General features: G+C 37.2%; 1 pseudogene; it reads right to left on the bottom strand.

Moving 5' to 3' along the window:
- Nucleotides 1–895: 895 nt before the first annotated feature.
- LOC118975931 (lysine--tRNA ligase-like) lies at nt 896–22,908 on the bottom strand (annotated as a pseudogene).
- Nucleotides 22,909–25,978: the final 3,070 nt, after the last annotated feature.

The following is a 25,978-nucleotide window of genomic DNA, read 5'->3' as shown; positions in this document are numbered from 1 at the left end:
GTCACATTCTCTCAGTGACCTCCCTCAACAAGTTTCAACCAATTGGTTATTTATATAGGCTCCTCACGTGGGGTACGAAGACTCTCAGTAAGTAAGTTTATTGTCCACATTTGACTAGAACTAGCTCGAACACCACACTCGTTTCTTGAAGAAAAGCCAGTAGCAAGTGCGGGGAGCTAGCATCACCCCTTGATCCTCCAAGTAGCTGAGGGGTTGGTCTAACACAAACAGGACACTCAGTAGGCTTCTTTGGTGGGCAGTGAGGAATATTACTTTGTCAGTCCACATCTGCCAAACCAGCCTTTGCTCCTTGCTACCACACACCCTGCAGTAGAAAGCCAGTCTTCTGCCATCTGTCCAGGAATGTTGTTTGCGCTGCAGTGAAGTCATACTCTCCTCTAAGAGGAAGTACTTGAAGGCAAATATCTAGAGGATACTTGAAAAAAAATGAATGCTCTCCTTTTCTGTTTAATCCACGCTGACCTCTTCTATAATTCTTCTTTTTTTTAAAGAGACAAATAGTTTAAGGTCCTGGCTGGGTAGGTTAGTTGGTTAGATCATCATCCTAATATCCTAAGGCTGTGGGTTTAATCCCTGGTCAGGGCACATATAAGAATCAACTAATGATGCATAAATAAGTGGCACAACTAATTGATGTTTCTCTCTCCCTCTGTCTGTCTGTCTCTCATCAATAAATTAAAAGTTGTTTTTAAGCCAGACATAAGTGGTTTATTTGGTAACAAGGAGTAAAAGAATAATTCTTAATGGCTTTTCTCTGTGGTAACTGAACTGCAATAGTCAAATAGGTAGCAACATGTAAGATTTCCCTTGCAGCCCTTGATCTTTTGCAGAAGTGCAAAGATGCCTGAGTTATGTGACTTGCAATTATTATTTTCTAGATAGAAGTGCTAGTTGTTGTGTTTTCCAGTGTATCCGCAGTTATATTTTTCTTCTTATCTTCAGGTTTCATGATAGAAAACAGACATACTTCCTTGATATTATTGGGGCCTGTGAGAAGCTGCCCATGCCCCTGCCCCAGCCAGCAGGGGCTCTCTGTATTCCAGGGTGGTGCAGAAGTTTTCATCTATGAACATGGCCTTGTCTTCTCTAGTGGCCTTGAACCTGGCCTGATCTTTGAAAAGTTGCTGCTGCCTTATGGGTCATTCAGTTTGTTGTAGGCATTGCCTATTCCCTTCTTCATACCAAAAAGCTCAAAGTGTTTGGTCAGACCCTTTGTAGAGCAGTGTTGTTTTGTCAAAGGCTCATTATCTTCAGGTGAACACAGAAGAATGCGGGACTGATGCACGTCACTTCCAGTAACTCCCCACAACAATCTTATCTAAGAGCCTGTCTGTGGTCTGCAGTGGAGAGCATTCAAAAGCTGTTGCCACATAAATCTCATCAAGAATTTTGTGAGATTCTTAAGTTTCTTAGAGGTTAGTTTTTGAATCTTCACCCCCAAAGCTTTCTCAAACTGATTTTTCTGGAGGGGTGGAGTAAACTTAATGTGGTGGGGTTGGCTCTCTGGACCATCTGGATTGTAACTGACCTCGTAATTGCCTGTAATATGCTTCACAATCTTGAAATCATCTTCTCCTTGATTTTTCCTTGATTTCCATGATCTCCTTCAAAATCATAATAGTCTGCACAGGCCATGTAGAACTCACAGGTGGTGAACTCAGGACTAAGAGTCAAATCAATTCATTCATTTCAGAAATTCCTTTGAATCAATTTCTTAAACTCAGTCAGTGCGACCAACCACTGGCATCTTATGGTAAATTTCTGGAGCAATTCTCATGTATGAATTTATATCCAGCTCATTGTGGGAGATGGTAAAAGGCTTTGCCACAACTGCCCGTGGGGTGGTGTTCATCATGGGAATTTCAATCTCTAGGAATCCCAACTCATCTCAAGAACTTCTTATATATCTGATGATCTTAGAGTGAATAATAAACTTCCGCCTCACAAAGTCATTCAGGATCAAGGCCAAGTATCTCTTGACGATATTGTATCTCCTTGTTTTTGTGGTCAAAGTGAAGATGAGGTAACATACATAAGCAAGGAGACAGCAGACTGACACTCAGCTCACCCTTCTTGATTTTTCCAAGATTTGCCCCAAACAGTTTGACACAGTTTGACACAGTTTGTTATTGACACAAATAAAGTATTATTCTGATTTATAATTCCTGGAATGGGTCATGACTTGCAACTTGACTCCCCCTCCTCTACAGTCATAGAAAACAAGCTATTCCCTAGAAGCTCTTTTGGCATAGATCTTACCTGCCACCTTTAAGTTAATGTCACTCAGGTGGTCCCCAGGCTACAGGTGAGTATTCTTAGATAAAATGAGTGAGTGGCAAGTCTACATGGAACTTGTGTGGGTATGGACAGGTCCTCCCCATTGATCTGCAGTGGGTACACTGCTTGTCTGAGGATCTTGCAGTACTGGTTTGGGTCCAGGCTCTCCTACTAGAAATCCACATCATTGTCAGTGGTGTGCTGGGTGGCAATGCATTGGTCTGGCTTAGTTGTTTCTTGCTGATTTCCTTCTGCTTAGCCTCTTTTCCCACTTTCTTTTCAACTTTCAGGTTTCTCTTTAGGTCATTTTTGCTCGGTTTTGGCTCACCACCTTATTTTGTAAATTGGGAAGAGTTTCTTAAAGATGAAAATCTCTAATGCATATGCTTGCATAATTTCTAAATAGCACAATTATATTTAGGAAGCACTCTTGCCACAAGATTGAACACGAAAGTGTCTGTAATTATGCACACTAGCATGGAAAAGGGTTACACCCAGATTTGAAGATCCAGGAAAGTTTGTAGGTGTTTAATTATTTTTTTACTCTGGAGAAATGCTGCCTTGTTAAGGGTGGTTTACAACCATTTTCAAAATGTTGTTTCCCATTTTAATGCCACTTGAAAGTAATTTTTTCTTCTTTTATATATGTGCTAAGCCTGAAATTGTAAGGGCAAATGATCAAAAGGACCCCCCTAAATTTTAAAAGAGCCAAAAAACCAAAGTAACAAGTGTTATCTTTGCCATCTTGTACCTTCATTATAGACAGACAATAATTTATTAAAATTATATGAAATGAAGCCACTTAAAATGATAATTAAATGAAAGCATCTGAGAAACATCTCTGGCAGTTCATTAAATATAGTATCTTGTTTTAAGTTAAAGGCATCCACACAATGCTTTAGAGTGGTTCAAAACTGAAAATAAACTAAAAATAGATAAAAGAGTAATTTAAGTCAATCCATGTCAAAAGGTAAGCATTTTACTATATACTTACATTTATATAATTATAAGAAAATCTTACAGAAGAGTTATCAGTATGAAAACAAAAAGGATTATAAAAACTTTTGAGATATGAGATGTTAATATTAACGTACTTACTTGCATTATGTGAGGGAAAAGTAAGTAGATTTGGTGAACCAGAACCTGCTGCTTTTTGCCTTGTTCTGAATCTTCTGAGAAAGTATGGTTAAATAATGGTTTAAACCATCCCAAATTTATAAATTGCTCACCCAAAACATTGAGAAGTTCTCCTGTATTTCTTGCATTCTTCAAGGTGTACAGGACTTCAATCTTATTAGAAACCAAAACCCTTATTTAGGGAACAGCTCTTTACTTTTTTACTCTATGTAGAACTTTGTACCAGTTAGTGATAGAAATTGCCAACACACACACACACACATACATATACATATGTACAACAACAACAACAACTAGAAGATATGGAGCACGAATTCCAAGAAGTATTTACAATCTAATTAGGAAGACAAATTAAGTATGTATCAAATGTTTGATGAACTTATAAAACAAAGCATCAAAAATAAGAGCGTGATAAACATAAAGGTGCATAATTTTTTTGGAATTAGTGTTTTGGGTTTCTTTGGATATATTCAATGAAGTGCAATTGCTGGGTCATAAAGCAATTTCATTTTTAATTTTTGGAGGAAACTTCATACTGTTTTCAATGGTGGCTTCACCAATCTGCATTCCCACCAACAGTGCGTAAAGGATCCCTTTTCTCCACATCCTCCCCAATGCTTCTTTGTTGATTTATTAAGGATAGCCATTTTGACAGGAATGAGCTGATAGTTCATTATGGTTTTACTCTGCATTTCTCTGATGATTAGTAACATTGAGCATCTTTTTATATGTCTACTGGCCACCTGTATGTCCCCTTTGGAGAAGTGTCCATTTATGTCCTTTGCCCATTTCTTAACTGGATTATTTGTTTGTTTCTGTGTTGAGTAGTGTAATTTTTTAATAAGTTTTGGATATTAAGTCTGTATCAGATGTATCAGTGAATATGTTCTCTTATTCAATAGGTTATTTTTCCATTTTGTTGATGGTTTCCTTTGCTGTGCAAAAGATGTTTATTGCTGTATTATTTACAAAAGTCAAGATCTGGAAGCAGCCCAAGTGCCCACCTTTACATGAGTGGGTAAAAAATAATGAGATACTACACAGCCCTAAAAAAACCTTGGAAACACTACTTTTTGAAACAACATGGATGGACCTGGAGAGTAGGTCCATCCATGTAGGAGGAAAGTAGTTGCACCAGTCTGCACTGCTATCGTCAGTGCACTAGCATTCACGCTTCCCCACATCCTCACAAGCACTTGTTTGCTGAATTATTAATGATGGCCAATCTGACAGGTTTGAGGTGGTATCTCATAGTGGTTTTAATTTGCACCTTGCTGATGGTTAGTGATGTTGAGCATTTTTTCCTATGTCTCAAGGCCCGGTGGAGAAGTGTCTATTCAGGTCCTTGGCCCACTTTTAATTTGATTGTTTGTCTTCCTGGTGTTGAGTCACATGAGTTCTTTATATATTTTGGAGATTAAATCCTTGTCTGATGTACCATTGGCAAACTTAGAACCCTGAGTTTTTGAAAGCCACAAATACACATACACTTCTGCATGAGGACAAATGCCTATGAAACAGTGTATTCTCCATAATTTATCATTCTATAATCAATCTTCCTTTTACCGAAGCCAGTAATGGTGAAATTCTGATGAGAATTGAAAATTTAAATGGAAAATATGATGCATTGTTGTTGCTCCTTTATCTCTTCCTCTTTCCTTTTGTTTTCCCACTTCAAGTGCAAGTAGCCAATGGTATGCTGTGACTGTAATGCCTGTTGGTGAAACTTCTGCCTAACGTCTCTGTCACTGAAAGTTTCTCAGGTCTCAATTCAAAAACTTGTGTTATTATTAAGTTAAACTCTTCCTGACTGCCAATATTTAATCTTTTTTTACCTACAAATATGTCAATTTTAAATGTTCCAACTTTTAGTATTGGTAATTGTGATTCAAAGAATCTTATTTTGCTCTGGCTGGTGTGGCTCAGTGTATTGAGTGCCAGCCTGCAAACCAAAAGTTTGCCAGTTCGATTCCCAGTCACACCACATGCCTGGGGTGCAGGCCAGGTCCCCAGGTGGGACATGAGAGAGGCAACTGGTTAACATATCTCTCACACATTGATGTTTCTCTCCCTCCCTTCCCTTCTCTCTAACAATACATAAATAAACTTTCAAAATATTTTTAAAAAGAATCTTAATAGTAATAATTATAAAAATTAAGGTAGTTTTAACATCACTGCTTCAAACAGCATCTTGAAATGACATCAGTCAGCTTTATTTTTGTATAACACAACTTCAAATGTTTCCATTGACAAACTTTTATTATTAAAAGTAGAAAATACTCAGACATGTTCTCAATTTCTTGTCTAAGTCCTGTTTTCATTTGTGTAATAGTTTAATGCTTCCTCCTTCACAAAATAGAGACATGTGTGTCATTAAAAATAAAATTGAGTAGTCTCCTTGGAACTTCATCTTTCTTAACTAGATAATCCACTCCTTAAGAATCTTTTTCTTCATGTTGTAATATAATGTGAAGTATTAAAAAATATCAGTAAAGTCATTTTATTTAATTTAAAAACAGAAAGCCATTTAGGGAAAACAATATTATTAAAATATTTAATGAGTGGTAATGCATATATTACTAATATTTAAAGATCTTCAGGATATATTAAATGTCAAAAGTATGGAACAAAAGAGTTTATGATTTGCTATTTTTTTCTGTAAGAAAGAAGAAAAAATAAAAATATATCTATAAAAGCACTACAGCATACACAACAAGCTAATAAAAATGATAAAAAGGATGAAAGCAGGAGCCAGAACAAGAATAATAACTATATATCTTTTTATATTGTTTTGATTTTTGAACCATGTGAATGTGCTACCTATTCAGAAATTAAATTAAACATTAAAAAGATATAAATAGGAACCAATTTGCCATTTTATGGGTTTCAATATCAGAGTAGAGTTGTTGCAGAGAAACCTGGTTTTAACTATAGTAGGAGTTCAGAAAAGGAATTCTCAAAAATGTTAGGTAAAGTTAACTTGTATTTTGTATACCGGTTCTCCAATTTTATTGTGCATACAATGTCCTAGATGCTTTGCTAAAAATCTACATTCCTGGGACCTAATCCAGACTAAAAATTAATAGGTGTGAAGTGGGGTTAAGAATCTGCATTTTAACAGCCTTAATTGTCAGGCAGAATGCATTGAAGTGATAATCTAATATCTTAAAGTTGTTATTCTATTGCAATTAATTGATTCTCAAATATAATAAACAAAGTATTGCTTTAGTAACTTAAAGCAGTAATTTCCTAATAAGAATTTATTTTCAAATTTGATATGATTTTATTGCATTCATTAGCTAATGTTGAAAGTTAGCATTTGCTAATCCAAATCTCTCTTTATATTTAACATGAACTAATAAAGTTATATAATAAATCAGAAGAAGATAGTAGGGATATTGTAGACTTGCCATTCAAGTAAAAGGAAAAACTCCATGCCAGTTATAGAATACATTTTAAACTCATAAAGTAGAGTAGTAGACATTATTAATTTTTATAGCTGTTCATCTTCTGAACCTCATTTCTATGTTTGGGAAACTCTTCACTTTACTGGTTTTGCAGAGAAGCAGAAACTGCCTTTCAGTATAGAGGCTGGGTACACTCTTTCTAAAATGTTATTTAGAGCCGTAACCACCCGGCTCACCCACAGAGACTCAGAAAACGAGGAGCTACACATGGAGGAGGCTGTAAGTCTGATTTTCCTGCTCGACCAGAGAGACTGTGAGGTACCTAATACCTTTTTAATATACTCCTTTCTGCTTAAAAAAATACAGATGCTTAGTTCTACTTTTTTATTATTATTTGTAAAATCTCTGACTAATCCATATGGCTTTAGATTTGAAAAATCAATGGAAATGTCACAAAGGAAAAATAAGTCTTACTCGTAGTTTGTGCAAAGAAAAACCCCAAACACATGTATCTGATTAGAACTCAACAAAAGCCAACAATGCTATGTGCTTGCTCCAAAATACCCATACACACTTGGGAAGGGAAACAGCATTGAAGGGGAAGGAAAAACAGTAATTCTGATTTTACAGTTCTGCACAGGCCCATGCCATTTGGTGCACAGTCATAGGCTCTAGCCCCACATTTTATTCTTCCATTTTCATCTTTATTTTATTTTTTTTATATTTCACCTATTTATTTTTAGAGAGGGGGGAAAGGAGGGAGATTGAGTGGGAGAGAAACCTTGATATGTGGTTGCCTCTTGCTTGCTGACAACCAGGACCTGATCTGCAACCCACACATGTGCCCTGACTGGGACCCGAACCAGAGATCTCCTAGTCTGCAGGCCCGCACTCAATCCACTGAGCCACACCGCAGGGCAGGACCCCACATTTTAGAAAAACTTTATAAATGAGTGTTTTCAGAGGGAGGCTTGAAAATCATACCATAAGTACTGCCAACACAAACAGATATTTGCCTGTATAAAGACAACATTTGATGAAAAACACCATCTTCAAATAATCCCAAAAAAATTTTTTGTGGGGAAAAAATTAGAAATGTACATTGATACAATGGTCAAGATTTGCATAGGATACTATTTCATAGTGAGGCTTGGTTAACAATTAAAACTACATAAAGAGAGAAATAGTAGCATTCAATAGAGGCCTAATGATAACTTCTCAGCATGTTCAAAGGACATCTGCTTCCATACAATGAGATTTGCTCTATGAAACCCAAACCTAGTTTTGTCCACTTACTTTATCTGGTTTACACTGAAATCCAATGAAGATCATCACATGATATTATATCATGTCTTTTATTCAGAGACTCTTGTGACAACACAAAATGAAAAATACGTTTATAAATACTCCTTACCATACTAGTGCTGACTGTAGGAGAAGTGTTTCGCAATCTGTCATCACCACAAAGTAACAAGATCAGTCCACATAGACCATCCTTAAGTTTTCAGGATAACATAGAAGGACTCTGCCATAATCATGTGGAGTTTAGCTGTAGAGGATCTATGAAAGGGTGCATGAGATTTCACTGGAAGAAACAGCATCATTATACATAAAGTGATGGGCAGGACTTAAGGGTAGTAGGCCTCCATCCAGGCAATGGCAAGGACATTTGAAAGAACCTGGCTGGCTGACTCACAAATCAGAAAAGCAAAAGAGGGAAGTGCAAAACACAGGAAGGCTGACAGGAAGCCAGCAGCACTCACGGAGAAAAAAACAAACTATGGTACATCTACACAATGGAATACTATGGAGCAGAAAGAAAGAAGAAACTCCTACCTTTTGCAACAGTGAATGGAACTGGAGACTATTATGCTAAATGAAAAAAGCCAGATGGGAAAGATGAAAACCACCCATATGATCTCACCTACAAGTGGAACTTAATCAACAAAACAAACGAATGAACAAAATAGAACCAGAGACATGGAAATAAAGGACAAACTGATAGTGATCAGAGGGAAGGGAAGAGGGTGGTAATAGGAGGAAGAAGGGGAGGGAGGAGCAAGTCAAGGAAAATGAACAGGAGACTCCTGGGCACAGGCAATAAGGTGGGGATTGACTGTGGGGGTGGAGGGCAGGGGAGAGAAATGGGAGAAAAGGTGGAAAAACTGTAACTGAACAAATAAAAACAAAAAGTTATTTGCCCTGGCTGGTGTAGCTTTGGGGATTGAGTGCCAGCCTGCGAAGCAAAGGGTTGTCAATTTGATTCCCAATCAGGGCACATGCCGTGGTTGCAGGCCAGATCCCTAGTTGGGGCGTACCAGAGGCAGCTACACGTTGATGTTTTTCTCCCTCCTTTCTCCTCTCTCTAAAAATAAATAAATAAAATCTTAAAAAACAAAAGAAAGGAAAAATTTTTTAAAGATTATGAAATACTTTATCAATATGCTGAAAGCAAACATTTTCTATCTAAAAGAATTTCTTTTTAGAATATGACCTGAAATAAAAGCATTCTCAAACAAACCTAAAATGAAAGAATTCACTAATACCTGACTGATACTAAAGGAAATATCACCAGATGAGCAGTTTTTAATGCAAGAAAAAACAGAGATCACAAAAAAACTAGTAAATATGTGAAAAACTAAGTTCACATTGGCTTAAACTAATAATAGATGCAGTCATAACAACAGTTCCTGCCATTAAGAATCACACAGTGTGGTGCTGACATGGGGATACAGCAATAGGTCACCAGCATGGAGGACCCAGTGACAGACCCAGTGATGTGTGTGCACTCGGGGTGTGACCGAGGTAGAAGGCTTTGCAGAGCAGTGCAACGTTAAGTAGTCCTCCCACAAGTGAGTGTTCACGTGGAGAAGTGAAACTTAGACCTACTTCACACTACCAATACTCATAGAACGAAGTGTGAAAAGGAAAGCAATAGAAAATAGAGTTCCTAGAAGATAATAAAGGGAAGTATGTTCATGGTATCAGGACAGGGAGATATCTCTCATACAAGACACATAATTAAATAATAATAAAGGAAAGATTTATAAATTAGATTACATTGAAATTAAGAACTTTGGTTTACCAAAGACACCATTAGGAATGTGAAATGAAAATCACATAATAGGAGAACAAAGTAAACAGCCCGTGTAATGGACAAAAGGCTTGTATCCAGGTCATATTAAAAAATGCCTAGAAATCAATAAGAAAAAGACAACACAATGGAAAAATGGGGAAGATGAGCAATTGAAATTCCACAAAAGAGAATTTATAACTGGTCAATATACACATGAAAATATACAACCTCATTATAAATAAGAAAAATTCAAATTAAATCCATAATGAAATAGCACTGCACAAGCACCATAATGAATAAAATAAAAATGTCTCATGATACAAAATGTTTGAAAGAATTTGGAGCAACAAAAATGTGTAAAATGCTCCTGGAAATGTAAACTGGTACAACTACTTTGTGAAAACAAAAAAACCCTTAAGCTTTTACCTGCTAATGTTGAAAATCTGTAAAGCCTAAGGCAAGCAAATCTATTTCTCATATTTAGCCATGGCAATTGAGAGCATATGAAATACGAGGAAAAAAGGCAAAAGAATATTAATAGCAACAGTGTAGTAGTAAACAAAAAGACCATCAATAGGAAACCAGATAAACATATTTTGATTCACCCATACCATGGAATCAAAGTGAAAAAAAGGGAATGGAACTACATCACTGATGAAAGTGCAAAAGCAATGCTGAACGGGAAGAGTCAAACACAGAAGAAATACATACTGTATCGCTTAATTTACATAAAGTTTCAAAATAACAAAAACTAAATTACAATGCTTAGAAATGCATTGTGTGGAATGTAGAAATGATACAGTGACACATAGAAGTGTTAACATAAAAGTCAAGAAACAGAGCTGAAGAATGGAAAAGTGGCAAGGGGGGGGACTCTTGGAAAACTCTAAATGTTCCTTTGACCTAGGCAGTTTTTAAAAGTACATTTCATGTTAATAAGTTTTATTTTTGAATTATTGTTAATATACAATATTATATTAGTTTCAGGTGTATCACCCAGTGGTTAGACATTCATATAACCTACAAAGTGATCACCCTGATCAGTTTAGTACCCATCTGACACCATACACAGTTACAGCAACACTGTTCACTGTATTTCCTAAGCTATACATCCCCATGACTATTCTGTAACTACCAATTTGTAACTCTTCACCTGTCTACCATTTTCACCTGCTTCCCTCAAGTTCTCTTCCAGCTGGCAGCCATTAAAATGTCCTCTGTACTTATAAGTCTATTTCTTTTCTGTTTGTTCATTTATTTTGTTGTTTTTTTTTAGATTCTACATATAAGTGATATCATCTGGCATTTGTCATTCTCTGAGTTATTTCATTCAGCAAAATGCCCTCTAAGTCCATTCATGTTGCTGCAGATGGCAAGATTTCATTCTTTTTTATGTCTGAGTCATGTTCCATCATATAGACCCCCCACTACTTCTTTATGCACTCATCCACTGATGGACACGTAGGAGGGTTTCATGTCTTGGCTATTGTAAATAATGCTGCAATGAACACATGGATGTATACACCTTTTTGATTTAGCATTTTAGGTTCCTTTGAAAAAATGTCCAGAAATGGAGTTGTAGGGTAGTTTATTGTTTCTCGTTATAGCCTTTGCTTTAAGTCTATTTTGTCTAGTACAAGTATTACTGCATCAGCTTTTTTATTTCCATTTTCATGAAATACATTTTTCCTTCCCTTTACTTTCAGTCTGTGTGTGCCTTTTGAGCTGAGGCATATCTCTTCTCAACAAAACATGTAAGGGTATTTTTTCTTATTCATTCAGCCACTATATTGGACCTTTGTAGCTTAACTGTTGTTCACTTTTTAATAATTTGAAGCTGTGTGCACTTATGTTTTACATATTTTGTGTGTACCTTTATCACATTTTAAAAAGATAAAAGTTCTAAAGAAAATAGTTAAACTCTGGAAATAAAATAGACAAGAACTGAAATGATATAAAGATTAAAAAGTGAGGAAAATAAAAAATATATATATGACATTCCAAAATTATTAGATTTAAATAGATAAATTAATACTTATTCCAGTAGGACATTTAAAATACCCTTAAGATGTTTAAGATGCCATAGGAAAATTCTAGAAGACTTTCATTGCTGTTTCTGTGTTTCAAACTGAGTCACCTGATTTATGCTAATATTAACTTCCCAGTGATAAGAAGCATGTGGGAAGAAAAGCCTGCTATCCTTATTTATTAGTGGCCCCAAGCAAATCAACTTGCCATTCATTTTTAAAATAATTATTGAGAACTAGAATGAGATGGGAAAATATAAAGAAGTTATAACTACAGGAAGGGGTTTGTGGTAAATGCAAATGTGGAGTAATAAAGAATCATGATTTTGTAACTAAGTAGTGTCTTTAGCAAAAATTTTCATTCTTAAATGTCTAGAATTGACCAGAGAAGATAAAATACATGATATAAATGGGAAGAGACTGTACTGTAAGAGAACAATGAAAATCTGCACATCACATCTTTAAGAGAGAGATACAGAACTAATATAAATAGTGTGTGGAATTTATATAATTTTCTTCAAGAATTAAAAACTATTGTAAATATGCATAATATTAAATCTTCTTTTACAATAAAAAGTATAATTGTTGAATGAATATGAAAGAAGAAATTATATAGTAGAATGAATAGTAAAGGACTATTAAAAATAAGAACACAGACCCCAAAATGGGGTCACTTATGTTAAACCCAATATCACCAACCTGAGACATAATTACAGTTTCAACTTTCCTAGCAATGGAATATTAAACCAGTCAATCAGGAACTGCCTGATCAACACAAATTAGTTAATCTGCCTGATAGACCCCTGCAATACCCTATAGGCAAGCAACATGGTGATAACCATATTGCTTTTCTGCTTAGTATAACTTTCTCAGTCCCACTTCCATCTGTCTACAAAAGTATTTTATTTTTGAATAGTTCCTTGGAGCTCCTTTCTGTCTACTGGACTGGATGCTACTTGATTCACAAATCATTGAATAAAGCCAATAAGGTCTTTAAAATTTACAAAGTTGATTTTTTAACAAGGCTAAAGTGAAATTTTTCTTTATTCTCCAAGGCATCAATCTCTATCTTCTCCTGCTTCAGTGAGAATTCCTTATTTGAGGGGTTTCTCCTTCTCTGCTACCCGTTAAATTTAGATCTTTTTCATGGTTCCATTCTTAAGCCTCCTGTTTTTTCTCTATCTGCTTTCTTTGGTAAGCTAATATAAAATCACCTACATATCCCTGATTCTCAAACACAGCACTATTTTTTTTCCTGTTGTTTGAGTTGCCTGCTGGATATTTTTAACCAATGCTTCAATTTCCTATTTCCAAAAGGAATGCATAACTTTTATGTTAAATCAGAATATCCCACAAGCTTGATTTTGTAAACAGCACAACTATCTATGTACCAATTCAAGTATAAATATTGGGATTTTCCCAGCTCCTAATTCCTTGACATTTTCAACCTTGTCCTTCTCTAGACACACATATCATCACGTTCATCATCATCGTTATTGTGATTATCATCATCAGTCTCCAAACAAAATTGTTTTCTCTAATGCTGCCAAAGTTCCCTCCTAAAAAGCAAGCATAGATATATAATATAGTTGTCTGTTTAGTATTCTCTACCACACTGTAATTTTTCCACTCGATACTTAGATAATTTTTAATATAGCATACAATAATCTAATTTTGTACTTTTTAAAATGCCTATTTCCATCAGAATGCAAATTCTTTAAGAATCAGTTATTGGCTTTAATTTTTAAAATGATCAATATCAAGCACAATAAATATTTATGAAATTAATGCATTTTTGCATGACTCCGTGCTGTAGATTGAGCAAGTTTTAAAGCAGACATTATTAATCTTGAGTCCTTAGATCCCTATGGGATCCATGATTAGGATCCATGGGTCAGAAAATCTTGATTAAAGTTATATACTTAATTTTCATTAACTTCTAATTAGTAAGTGTTGTCTCTAAACCATAAATCACAGTAGTACCTATAACGTTGACACTAATGAAATTATAGATTTATTTATAATATATATGAGATATTGTAGATATTTTAAAATATCTTGGTCCTGGTCAGGTAGCTCAGTTGGTTAGAGCATCATCCCAGTACGCCAAGGTTGTGGGTTTGGTCCCCAGTCAGGACACATATAAGAATAAACCAATGAAAGCATAAATGAGTAGAACCACAAATCAGTGCTTCTCTTTATCTCTATCTCTCTTCTTCTCTCTCCTCCTCTCTTTCTATCTAAAATCAATTAATTAAAAAGAATACCCTAAAGAGGACTAGTGGGCTGTAGAATCATATAAAGGGGGACAGATGGTGATGACAGAAGAAGACATGACTTGGAGTGGTGAACACACAATACAATATACGGATGATGTAGTATAGAATTCTACACCAAAAGCCTATATAATTTTATTAACCAATGTGGTTACAGTAAATTCAATAAAAAAAGAAAACATCCTAAACCCATACCTACTTTAGCATATGGCAATTATTAGACCCATGCTATCCCATTTTATGAAATATCTTAAAATATGCATATATTATTGTATGATAATTTTAAATATTTTGTTAAAGGCATTCCAAAATAATACATTTCCCTTGATAATCCTATGCATTTGATTTTATTCATTTAGACCTGAGAAAGAAGGGCTTCCTGATTTTAACAGATCAACATATGATTTATGATACCAAAAATATTAGGAATTCCTGTTTTAAAGTTGAAATGGACAGAAATATCACTGAGATTTATTTTGATTCTTCCACTAGATACACAGGTTCTTCTGCTATCCAAGAAAGTATTGAGGATGGACCAACCCACTAGTTAAGGAGAAAAAAAATTAAAGAGAATGTAAAAGCAGGCCACATGAGTGGAGAGGAATAAATTAATATCAATGACTGATCAAGGAGACAAACAAACTACAAGTAGAAATAAAGGTAAAATATAGAGTTAAAGGTCAAAACAGAAGACTTTATAGCCAGAACTGAAATGCATTTCTCTAATGTAAATGAATGGACATTGAAGTATTTGATTAGACTAAGTCTCCTGGACAATATAAGCAAAAGCAGAAACAATGCCAAAGATAAGTTCTGCTGAGATAGAAATATTTAAAAAGTGAGACACTTAACAGAATGCAGGTAAACACCAAGAAGCAATAAAAAAAAAAGACAAAATAAATACAGAATTGACTGATAAATTAGTGAACTGTTATAAATTCCCCATAGAAAAGAAATCAATTGCCAAAACCCAGTCATAATCAGATGTAGTTTTCTTAAATAAAACTGTTCTTAGTTTTATGCATTTAAATGAACTTCTTAGCAAAATCAACTTCAATTTTATTGCCAATATGCTACAGAGTTACTTTCAATTTTTCCTGTTTAAATCTTAATTAGGTTTTGTTTACACTGGAAATATCAATCAAACACTAAGCATCTAGTATTTACGGCGTTTACCAGTAGCCAATGGTAAAGCACTCTTGAATTGTTTTTCCCTACTTCTCTTACTACAAGGGAGAAGAGAAAAGAGTGCAGGGAGGATTCACTCCAAATATGTGAAGTTGGAAGTGCACTTGAGATATTTAAATGGAAGAATCAAGTATGTTTTTAACTATATAGACATAAAATAAATTGGAAAATCACTGACACATGGATGACAACTATGGTTGCAAACATTAAGATTATTAGAGAGCATATAAAGTTATATGAAAAGATGATCTAGCATGAAGCCCTAAGAAACTACAACATCGAATCATTTGTAAAAGAGGATGATCTTATAAGCAGATTGAAAATATCTGGGCAAAACATTGGAGGGAAGACAGGAGAGTTCAATGCAATGTAATGGGAGCCAATGGAAGATAATGGTTCAAAGATAGAATTTTCAAGTATTATGTATAATAAGATTTCAAATAAAACAAGTGAACAATATCCATTGGTTGTAGAAAATAAAGGGCATCAAGTGTTGCTTAGCTAAGGGGAGGTTGGAGGAGCAGAGTGCCTAGAGTGGAGGAGTATGGCAGGGGAGGTGGTGAAGGTAGCAGAGGTGAATAGTACACATAACTCCGTCAAGGAGTTGCATGGCGAAATGATTAAGACATATGTGGGGAAAGGTGTAGTGAGTGTTTTCCTTTGATTAGTTCCTTTCTTAAGTGACAATTTTAAGTAAGTTAAGATTCTACTGGTAAGGAAGGATTCTACAGTCAAATGATTTGTTAAATGAGCAAAACCTGATGGGACAAACAATGCATTGTTTCCTTTCATTTTATTTTTATTTTTATTTTTGTAAAACTCACCACTTAAGAGCGACTTACCCTATTAATGACATGAGAGAAAGATTACACAGCTTTGAGACTACTCTTAATTAAGAAATCTGATTCTACCTTATGTTAAACTTCCATCCCACTCCAGTTAAAATTTCTCCCTTCAGTTTTGGCCTGTGTGCTTTCCTGGGGACCTGCTGCTCTGAAGTAGTTGATCTGGTTTTCCTTTACTTACTCCTCCCTCTGGTTGCACTGCCAGGGGCAGAACAGGGTTTGCAGGAATGTGGGCAAGCATCTTACTGATCGTGGTATTTCACCAGCCCTAAGTGAACTTTCTCAGTTTCCTGATCTAGGCAAATACACAGGCTAACCGCTTGCTACTTGTCTTCAGCTTCCATCTTGTGGAGGTACATTAGCTTCTTAAGCAGGAACCATTTGAGGCAACTCAAGCCCAGGTACACTGCTTGGCATCTGAGTGCCATGTGGGGGATCTTATGCACTTTGATTTAGCAAACGACAGATGAATTGCATCAGAAATTAGCTCTCTCTCTTTTCCCTGCTGCCCTCGTTTCTTCACTAGCTCCAGCATTCAGACTCCTGCAGGCAAGAAAGAGGCACAGAGGTCTATGTTTCTAAATTCACATACATTTCCAAATATTTGAGAACCTATATCAAACTCTCTCAAAGCTACCCCCCAGAATTCTCGCTGTGTTCAATGAAAAGGTCAGGGAAGGGTAACATAAGTGTCATTTACTTTTACAATTCTTAAAAAACTTCCTTTTAAATTTCTAGTCTTCTATTGAAGCTGTTGGGGCTCTGGTCACTGTGTTCATTTTGTAATAGGTTCTTCATGGATGTAATTATTTCCCCCCCCCCCTCCAAGAATTGAGACCTTTAGAAAAGTTGGTTACATCATATTATAAAAAGAGTCCAGAGGAGAGGCTGACAAACAGGGATAGGACACGGATTCATGAAACTGCCAAGCATGTGCGAAGTGGAATGACTTGCCTTAGAGAGCCAGAGTCATTCTGTGAGNAAATTCACATACATTTCCAAATATTTGAGAACCTGTATCAAACTCTCTCAAAGCTACCCCCCAGAATTCTCACTGTGTTCAATGAAAAGGTCAGGGAAGGGTAACATAAGTGTCATTTACTTTTACAATTCTTAAAAAACTTCCTTTTAAATTTCTAGTCTTTTATCGAAGCTGTTGGGGCTCTGGTCACTGTGTTCATTTTGTAATAGGTTCTTCATGGATGTAATTATTTCCCCCCCCCAAGAATCGAGACCTTTAGAAAAGTTGGTTACATCATATTATAAAAAGAGTCCAGAGGAGAGGCTGACAAACAGGGATAGGACACGGATTCATGAAACTGCCAAGCATGTGCGAAGTGGAATGACTTGCCTTAGAGAGCCAGAGTCATTCTGTGAGGAATTAGACACAGATGTCTGGAGTTTTCACCTTTTTTTTTTATAACGTGGATTGCATTCTGTTGGGATTGTGAGGCTTTTGAACATATGATCTATGAAGTGACAGATGCAAATCTATTCTTTCCAGTGAAAATGAGTTTGGGGTATCCAGAGGGATTGGAAGAGAAAGAGGGAAGGATGGGGATAAAAGAGAGAGAAAGAAGGCTAGAGAAACAATTGAAAGGGAGTAGAAAGCGGTAATCCTTAGGAAGGCAAAGACAGCTGGAAATAAGAAGAGAAGGTGGAGTCAGGAAAAATTATGGAGGTGAAAATGGAAGGACATAGCGACTGGTAGAATGTAAAGAAAAAACTGAGCTCAGTTAAAGGCCATGTAGGCATGGGAGACTTCGGAGTTAGTTTTGTTGGGTATGCTATAAATGAGGTTCAACTATTACCCCTAGGAGTTACAGAATCTTTAAAAGTTAAATTATAATAACTTCCATAGTGACTTGAGGGATCTATGTCCACAAAAAATGCTAATCTTTCCCCCTTCTCATTTTTCACCATGTTCATAGGTGATTTTACTACTGTTTTATGGTCCTGTTCAAAATGTTTTTTAAATAAATAGACAAATAGTACTGAGTGTAAGCATGATTCCACCTGCTTTTATACATATTGGCTTTTTCAATTTTCATAATAACCCTATAAAACAATTATTATTACCTACACTTTATAGATGAAGAAATTGAGCCCCTAAGAGCTGCCCATGATCATGCAGCTAACGAACAGCAGAGCTTGGCTTTGAACCCAAGTTCATGAATCAAGTTCATGCTATTAATTATTATATTTTGCTCTTTCTTTCCTATTGGAAACCATCCTTGACTCCTGCAACCACAAAAAGCTGCTTCATTCACTCTAACTAGAATTGCTAGGCCACTTGATCTAAATAAACTCTTAGGCTGATCATTTCTTTCCCCTTGATTTATAATGACCTATATGAATATTCTAACTAGATTATCTATGAGGCAGTAAAGCTCTCTGGGGCAAGGACTACTTCTCCGTTATCTTTGTACCTCCAACTAAGAGAACAAAGCATGATAGCGTGCCGAGTGAAAGTACAAACCCTAGAGTCAGACAGACTTGAGTAGACTGGATGCTACGGATTTGCTGTGGGATTTGAGTCCAGTCTCAAAGATGTATATGCTTCAGTCTCCTTATTGGCAAAATGGAGTAAAAGTCTTTCTCATGTGTTTGTTATGAAGGTTAAATAGGTAAATAGGTAATACAAAATATTTAACATAGTTTCTGATATATAGTCAGCACTTATGAAATATCTATTGTTTCATTTTTTGCACATAAATCCCTCAATAGGTATTTGTTAAATTATTGATTCTCTTTTTGAGATCAGATATGGATCTGGCTAGTGAAAAGTAAAGAAAGGCCTTACCTACTTAAAGTTATAGGAGAAATATCTTAAAATATAGTCAAGTGTTTCTACCTACAGATATATTGACTAATCATTCAAGTTTTAACTTGTACAGGTCAGCTATCAATTATTACCCAGTAATTTATTCCTGTGCTTATGAAAATGACATAACGAGGTAACATCAGATAGGCAAGAAAAGGGGGCAGCTTGGTTTGAAAGTTTCCTCAGCACATTCTAATATTTCCATCTGTAAAATAAAGAATAAATCAAAACCCAAGATTAGAGATAATAATAGTTGCAATTTAGGAAATTAAATTAAATAAAAAACACAATTGTTCCCATTAAATCAATTGAGCCTGAGAACTAGTGGGTTTCTGAGCTGTTTCTTATTCTAAATCGAAACAAGGAAACCAGATGTTCACTAAGAAATAGCAGCAGATAATTATTTTTCACTGGACGCTGCCTTAAAAACTTGATAGATTGCCTTCCTTAGGTTCTTATGTAAAAACACTTAACGAAGCTATCAATGTAAGACATGGCCAAGCTTGTAGAGAATTTTCATGCGTTTATTTGAGCCAAAACTGAGGACACAAGCCAGGGAAGCAAGATCTCAAAGGCTCTGGAGAGTAACTGTTCCGCAGTTCCTTTCATGCCTTTGAAATGAAGGAAGATTACCTGGAGGTGGTTGAAAGAATGGCAGGAATCAGATTACTAAGTAGTTCCGATTTTGTGTTCTCTTGAGAGTGGTCCACTATAGAGGATGGAGTCTGAAAGGGGGCAATTCAAACGTGTGTTAACCTGATGCACCGAAACAATGAACAGGGCCGACTTAAGGCAAAAATAAGCTTTTTACTAAAGAAGTTATATGGCCAGGGAGAGGCTGCTCACCATGACCTATCCAGTTAGAAATTTATGGTCAGTTCATCCTCTTCTCATCCACAAAGGCAAATAATATTGTGCACTTGTATTTCTTTTCTCAGGCTGTAGAAAAGTACAAGAACATAAGACTCCTCTAAACTCCAAATCACATTCTCCTATTATATTTTTGTCTAGCTGGATGGGAAAATATAATATGAACTGCAGATTGATACTATCATGGAAATGCAAATATTGTATGTCCATAATTCTATTTTGAAGGGACTTCCTCCAAAAAAGCTATTATATTATCAATACATTGTGTGGGAAACAGAGGCATTATTTCAAATGAATTTGTGTACTATGTTAAATGCCACACATACCATGGTTGCTTCTCTTTAGCCTTCACTTTTGAGTAACACTTCAGCTGTATTGGAAGATTTAAAGAGGGAGAAAGACAACACCGATATTCTTGCAAAGAATCAAATGTTGAAAGAGAACTAAGAGTAGAGGTAGGGAATCATTTAGAAGAATATTTTAATCATCCAGGTATAGCTTGATGAAGGCTTGAATTAGGCTTAGTTTCAGTTATCTAAAAATAAGCTTTTTTCCTTTGTGATTTTTTACTTCAAGTGCTAGCAGTAAAGGTGTTTCTTATTAAATGAACTTACAATTTAATGAAGCTGTAAGCCATTTAAATTTAAAACTTATAGGGGGAAAGTAGGTGATATACTCTGAGTTACTAGAGTTGAAACATAAATTCATTTGATTTCATGAGTCCTGGAGCCTCTCTGTGATTACTCAGTTCAAGTGGGGAATCTTTGAACCTTAAAGCAATGAACTCTGAGAAAGAAGGAGCTAGCTCGACTGATGGGAAAAGGCAGAAGGTAAAGCCCCAGAGCCAGGTAACACAGAAGCTGGACCAGCACATCCTGTCTCAGTGCAGCAGAAATCCTCTGGTGAATGTAAAATGTTCCAGAAGAAGCAGGGGAGTCATTGCCTGAGGGGCTGCCTAATGTCACTCAACCGCCCTCAGCCTAAAATACCAGGAGTGATTGTGAAGAAGGCTATAATGGCACGAAAAAAAGTGGCAGATGTAAAAAAAAGAAGAAGAAAGTAAAAAAGTATAAAACAAAAAGCCAAATCATTGGTTGCTGAAGGCTGAGAGGAGGAATGGTTTGACCACCAGACTGTGGTGGGAGTTACAGGACTGGGTGCATTTGTCAAAACTCACAGGCTGCTCAATATCACCAACTCTCAGAGAGATGCAAATTAAAACCACAGTGAGATACCACTTTACACCAGTCAGAATGGCTATCATAAACAAAGAAACAAACAACAAGTGTTGGAGAGGTTGTGGGGAAAAGGGGAGCCTAATTCGTTGATGGTGGGACTGCAGACTGGTACAACCACTATGGAAAACAGTATGGAATTTTCTCAGAAAACTAAAAACAGACCTGTCTTTTGACCCAGCAATTCCACTGCTAGGATTATATCCTAAGAACCCTGAAACACCAATCCCAAAGAACCTATGCACCCCAATGTTCATAGCAGCACAATTTACAATAGCCAAGAGTTGGAAGCAACCTAGGTGCCCGTCAATAAATGAATGGATCAAAAAATTATGGTACATATACACAATGAAATTCTATACAGCAGAAAGAAAGAAGGAGCCCCTACCCTTTGCAACAGCATGGATGGAAATGAAAAACATTATGCTGAGTCAAATAAGCCAGGCAGTGAAAAACGAATACCATTTGATCTCACCTTTAACAGGAACCTAAACAACAAAACAAACAAGCAAGCAAAATAAAACCAAATACACTGAAATAGAGAAAGGGGGACAGTGACCAGAGGACAGAGGGGAGGGAATTTTAGGGAAAAAGGGGAAGGATTTACAAGAACTAGTATAAAGGACACATGGACAACAACCAAGGGGGGTGGAAATGGGAGGGAGATTGGGAGCACTGGGGGGTGGGCTAGGATGGGAGTAAAATATAGAAAACTGTACTTGAACAACAATTAAATTAAAAAAAAACTCACAGGCTGTTCACCTAAAAGGATGGGGTAAAGTATAGCTCATTACACTTGCATCAAATATTAAAAACAGACACAATTCACTTAGAAAGGTGAGCATGCTAATACAAGTTTAAAAATACCACATAGATGAGTGATTTAATTCACAACAATTTTAAGTTACAGAATGTGATTTAAGACTTAACCAGAGTTTAAAAAGACAAGAGGTCGGGGGTTGGAGGGAGGCAGAAGAGGGTAAAGCGAGGACAAATGGTCCTCATGGAAGGACCTGATGGAAGGAGACCTGACTTGGGGTGATGAATGCACAATACAGTGCACAGATGATGCGTTAGAGAATTGCACACCTGACAGCTATATAATTTTATCAACCAATGTCACCACATTAAATTCAATTTAAAAAAGTAAAATAAGTAAACAGAAATAAAAAGAGGTAGGTATGGATATTTATATATTTACCTGATTAATTTTATTGCTGGTTTGGTCATACTGTGCAACCTTTATGTGCAGGAATTTCACATAGTTTTGTGTTTTGACTCTGAAGGCAGAGAGAGACAGTGCCGCTTTGCATTTCTGAAGTGGTGTGTCACAGGTTGGGTCCTCCAGAAGTGAACAATGGCACTGCCTTCGGTGGGCAAGGCATTTATTAGAAAAGGAACAGGCAAGACTGAGCAGAGGAACAAATACAATATAACCGTGATGTGGAGGCAACAAAGCCTTGGCCAATTTGGCGTGGAGCTTCCAGGAAGAAATCAGGTGACCCCCATGGCATCTACTGATTCTCCTTAACTGATCTTGCCAGTAACAGGAGGCACATCCACACTGGGCCTCCTAAAGTGTCCAGGGGTGTGCAGAATGGCCAGGCCTTCCAGCCTCGCCTTGCTCACCAGTGCAGGTGAAGGAGGGATACCACAGGCTGCCTGCCAACAGCATTCCTGAGGGAATTTGTCCTTTGAAGGTGGGTGCATCTGCATATCAATCATGCTTCACTCTTTGCACCACTGGCATCTAACCTCTGCATGTATGTTGAAGAAGTAGCTGCTGGTGGAGCAGGATTCTTCTGGGCCTCTCTTCCAGAGGAGACTTAGAAGTGAGAGGTTAGTGGGTAAATGACAGCTCCTGCCACAACAGTCATGCTAGGAGCCGCCAGTGACACTCAGTTGAGATTTTCTGCTTCCTCAACTGCACATTCTAGATTTCCCTCGCTCTCAGCTGTCACCCCTCTGCTGACATTAATGACTTACCTGGTGGTGTGTGTGAACCAGACCCTCGTCACCAACAGGCCTCAGTTCCTGGGCACCATGCCCCTCTCAGCCTGGGTTTGACGCACCTCTTTAGGAAACAACTGAGTAAGTGGTTATCAATAGCCGTTGATGTGAATCGCCTGAATTCCACATGTATTCCTTCTTGCTCCCAGTGTGAGGGGCAGCCCTATTTCCCTCTGATGGTCAGTCAACTATTCCTGCCAAGAAAGTGATTTCTCTTTTTTCCTGTTGTGGCCAGGCAGCTGTCAGAGATTATCATTCAATGGGAGCTTGCTGTGGCCCCTGGAAAAGGTGTTTCCTTTTTGGGGACCAGCACTTTCAAAATGCAGTGTTATGGGAAAGGAAGAACAAAATCTCCATGTCTATCTCATAACCCCTGTGTTTCTGTGTAGATGGCATGATCTTGTTCCAAACCCAGGGTGCTTCAGTGGGATTCTCTCACTGGGGATTGCCACAAAAGCCCGTTGTTGTTTTCCCCACCACCAATACCAGCAAGACAATAGAGAGTGTTGGTTTGGGCTTCTCAGCAAGCAAGGGTTTTTCTTCCTGTAGGTCCCACTCAAAGATGGAAGCTTTTTAACCCTCCAATCTGTGGGCCAGGCCAGTATCTATAGGCATAAAATATGTTGCCTCCCAAACCAGAAGGGTCAAAGATACGGCATGCTTCCCTTTTATAGGAGGAAGTGCACAGTGTAATAATTTATCTTTATTTTAGACAGGACATCCTGACACATCATGGATCATTAGACCCTTATTAAATTTTACGGAAGGGTATGGCTTCTGAACATATTACTATGTGTGTTTATCTCTCACCCCTTGGAGTGGTGTGTCTTGCCAAGAATTTTAGAGTGTGTGCCACCTCTTGCTTATTCAGCCTGCTACCTATAATGCTATCAATGTAGTGGATCAATATTGATGTGCTGTGGAATGTCCAGATGGTCAAATCTCTTTCCACTATATTATGAGGGGGCAGGAGAGTTAGTAGGGCCATCGGGCAAAACTCTAAATGTATATTGTTTTCCATTCTACGTGAATATGAATTGTTTCTCATCATCCTTGCTGATTGGCATAGGAATAAATCTATTTACCCAATCAGTCAGTTTCTAAGGCCTCTACTGGCCTTCCCCACTATAATAACTTTTACTTTAAGTACCAAAGATGCGATGCGGGAATTGGTTCAACTTCCCAGTGTTTGAATGCTAGGTGGGAAATGGCCACTAAGCTGCCCACTGACACAGCCAACTCTGTTTACTAACTGGGGCCCATATGCCTGAACACGAAGAAGGGGAGCCAGGACACTCACTTACTCTATTCTTTAGTTCTCTTATATCTGGGTTTCCCCCTTTCCAGTGAGTTGGCTGAAGGCTCCTTTGCGAAAGACCAGGGAATCATGTCATGATACTGTGGAGCTGTTTTTCCTAGGAACCAGCCACCTGTATAATCAAACTATTTGAATTCTAAAGACTGGCTCAGATCTAAAATCAGGGAAATTTTGATGTTTTAAAAAAGTTTATTTTAAAATGTCAGTGCCTCCCATCCCAGTGATTGAACTTTGATTTTTTCTGCTGGTTCAGGATGAGTAGTGTCCTTGACAGCTGTCCATCTATTGTGGCACTCGGTACATCACGTTCTAGTAACCATCTTCGCAACACTGTGGCTGAAACCCTCAAGGATGCCACACCAAGCACATGAGTCATTGCAATAATCACTGTATTTGCACTTCTGCTAGACACAGTACTTGAATTTTTTTAAAATCCTCATCTGAAGACATTCTTTTCATTGCTTTTAGAGAGGTAGGGAGAGAGAAAGGGGGAGAAGAGAGAGAAGGCGAGAGAGACATGGATGTGAAAGAGAAACACTGATTGGTTGCATTCTCATATGTTCCTCCTCTGGGGATCAAGCCCACAACCTGGGTATATGCCTTGACCAGTAAAGGTCAAACCCAAGACGTTTTGTTGTGTGGGATGATACCCCAAACCACTGAGCCACACCTGCCAGGGCACTGAATTATGCATTTTTCTTTTATTTGCTGTAATCTTTATTTATTTATTGTTTTATATATTTTATTGATTATGTGGTTACAGTTGTCCCAATAACCCCCCCTTGCCCCTCTCCAGCTGGTGCTCCCCATTCCCTCTGGCTCCCCCTCGTAGTTCATGTCCACAGGTTGTGCATATAAGTTCTTTGGCTACTCCATTTCCTACACTGTTTTAAATATCCCCCTGTCTACTCTGTACCAACTTGTACTTCTTAATCCCTCCACCTTTGCCCCCATTTTCTTCCTTTCCCCTCCCAAATGATAACCCTCTAAATGATCTCCATATCTATGATTCTGTTTCTGGTCTTCTTGTTTGCATAGTTTGTTTTTTAGATTCAATTGTAATAGTTGTAAATTTATTGCCATGTTGACGTTCCTAGTTTTGATTTTTTTTCTTAAATAAGTCCTGGCCTGTTGACTTCTGGTCAAGATGGAGGCATAGGTCAGCATAGCTTGCCTCCCTGCACAACCACAGCAAAAATTACAAAACAGCTATCACCCAGAATGGTCAGAAAATCAAAGTGTATGGAAGTCCAACACCCAAGGAATTAAAGAAGTCACATTCATTCAGATGGATAGGTGGGGAGGAGGCATGAAGATGCAGAATGGATAGTTCCTCATCTCTGTGTGGTAGATAAAATTGGGAGGGATACCTTTGGAGCAAGGGATCCCAACCCCACACCAGACCACCCAGCGCAGGGTTCCAGTGCCAGGAATGTAAGTCCCCAATAAATCTGCCTGTAAAAACCA

The sequence above is a fragment of the Sturnira hondurensis genome, unplaced genomic scaffold, assembly GCF_014824575.4.
Source record: "Sturnira hondurensis isolate 20B ecotype Veracruz unplaced genomic scaffold, ASM1482457v3 Scaffold0020601, whole genome shotgun sequence".
Lineage (NCBI taxonomy): Eukaryota > Metazoa > Chordata > Mammalia > Chiroptera > Phyllostomidae > Sturnira > Sturnira hondurensis.
The sequence above is the reverse complement of the archived record's forward strand: the minus strand, read 5'-3'. Positions and strand labels throughout refer to the sequence as shown.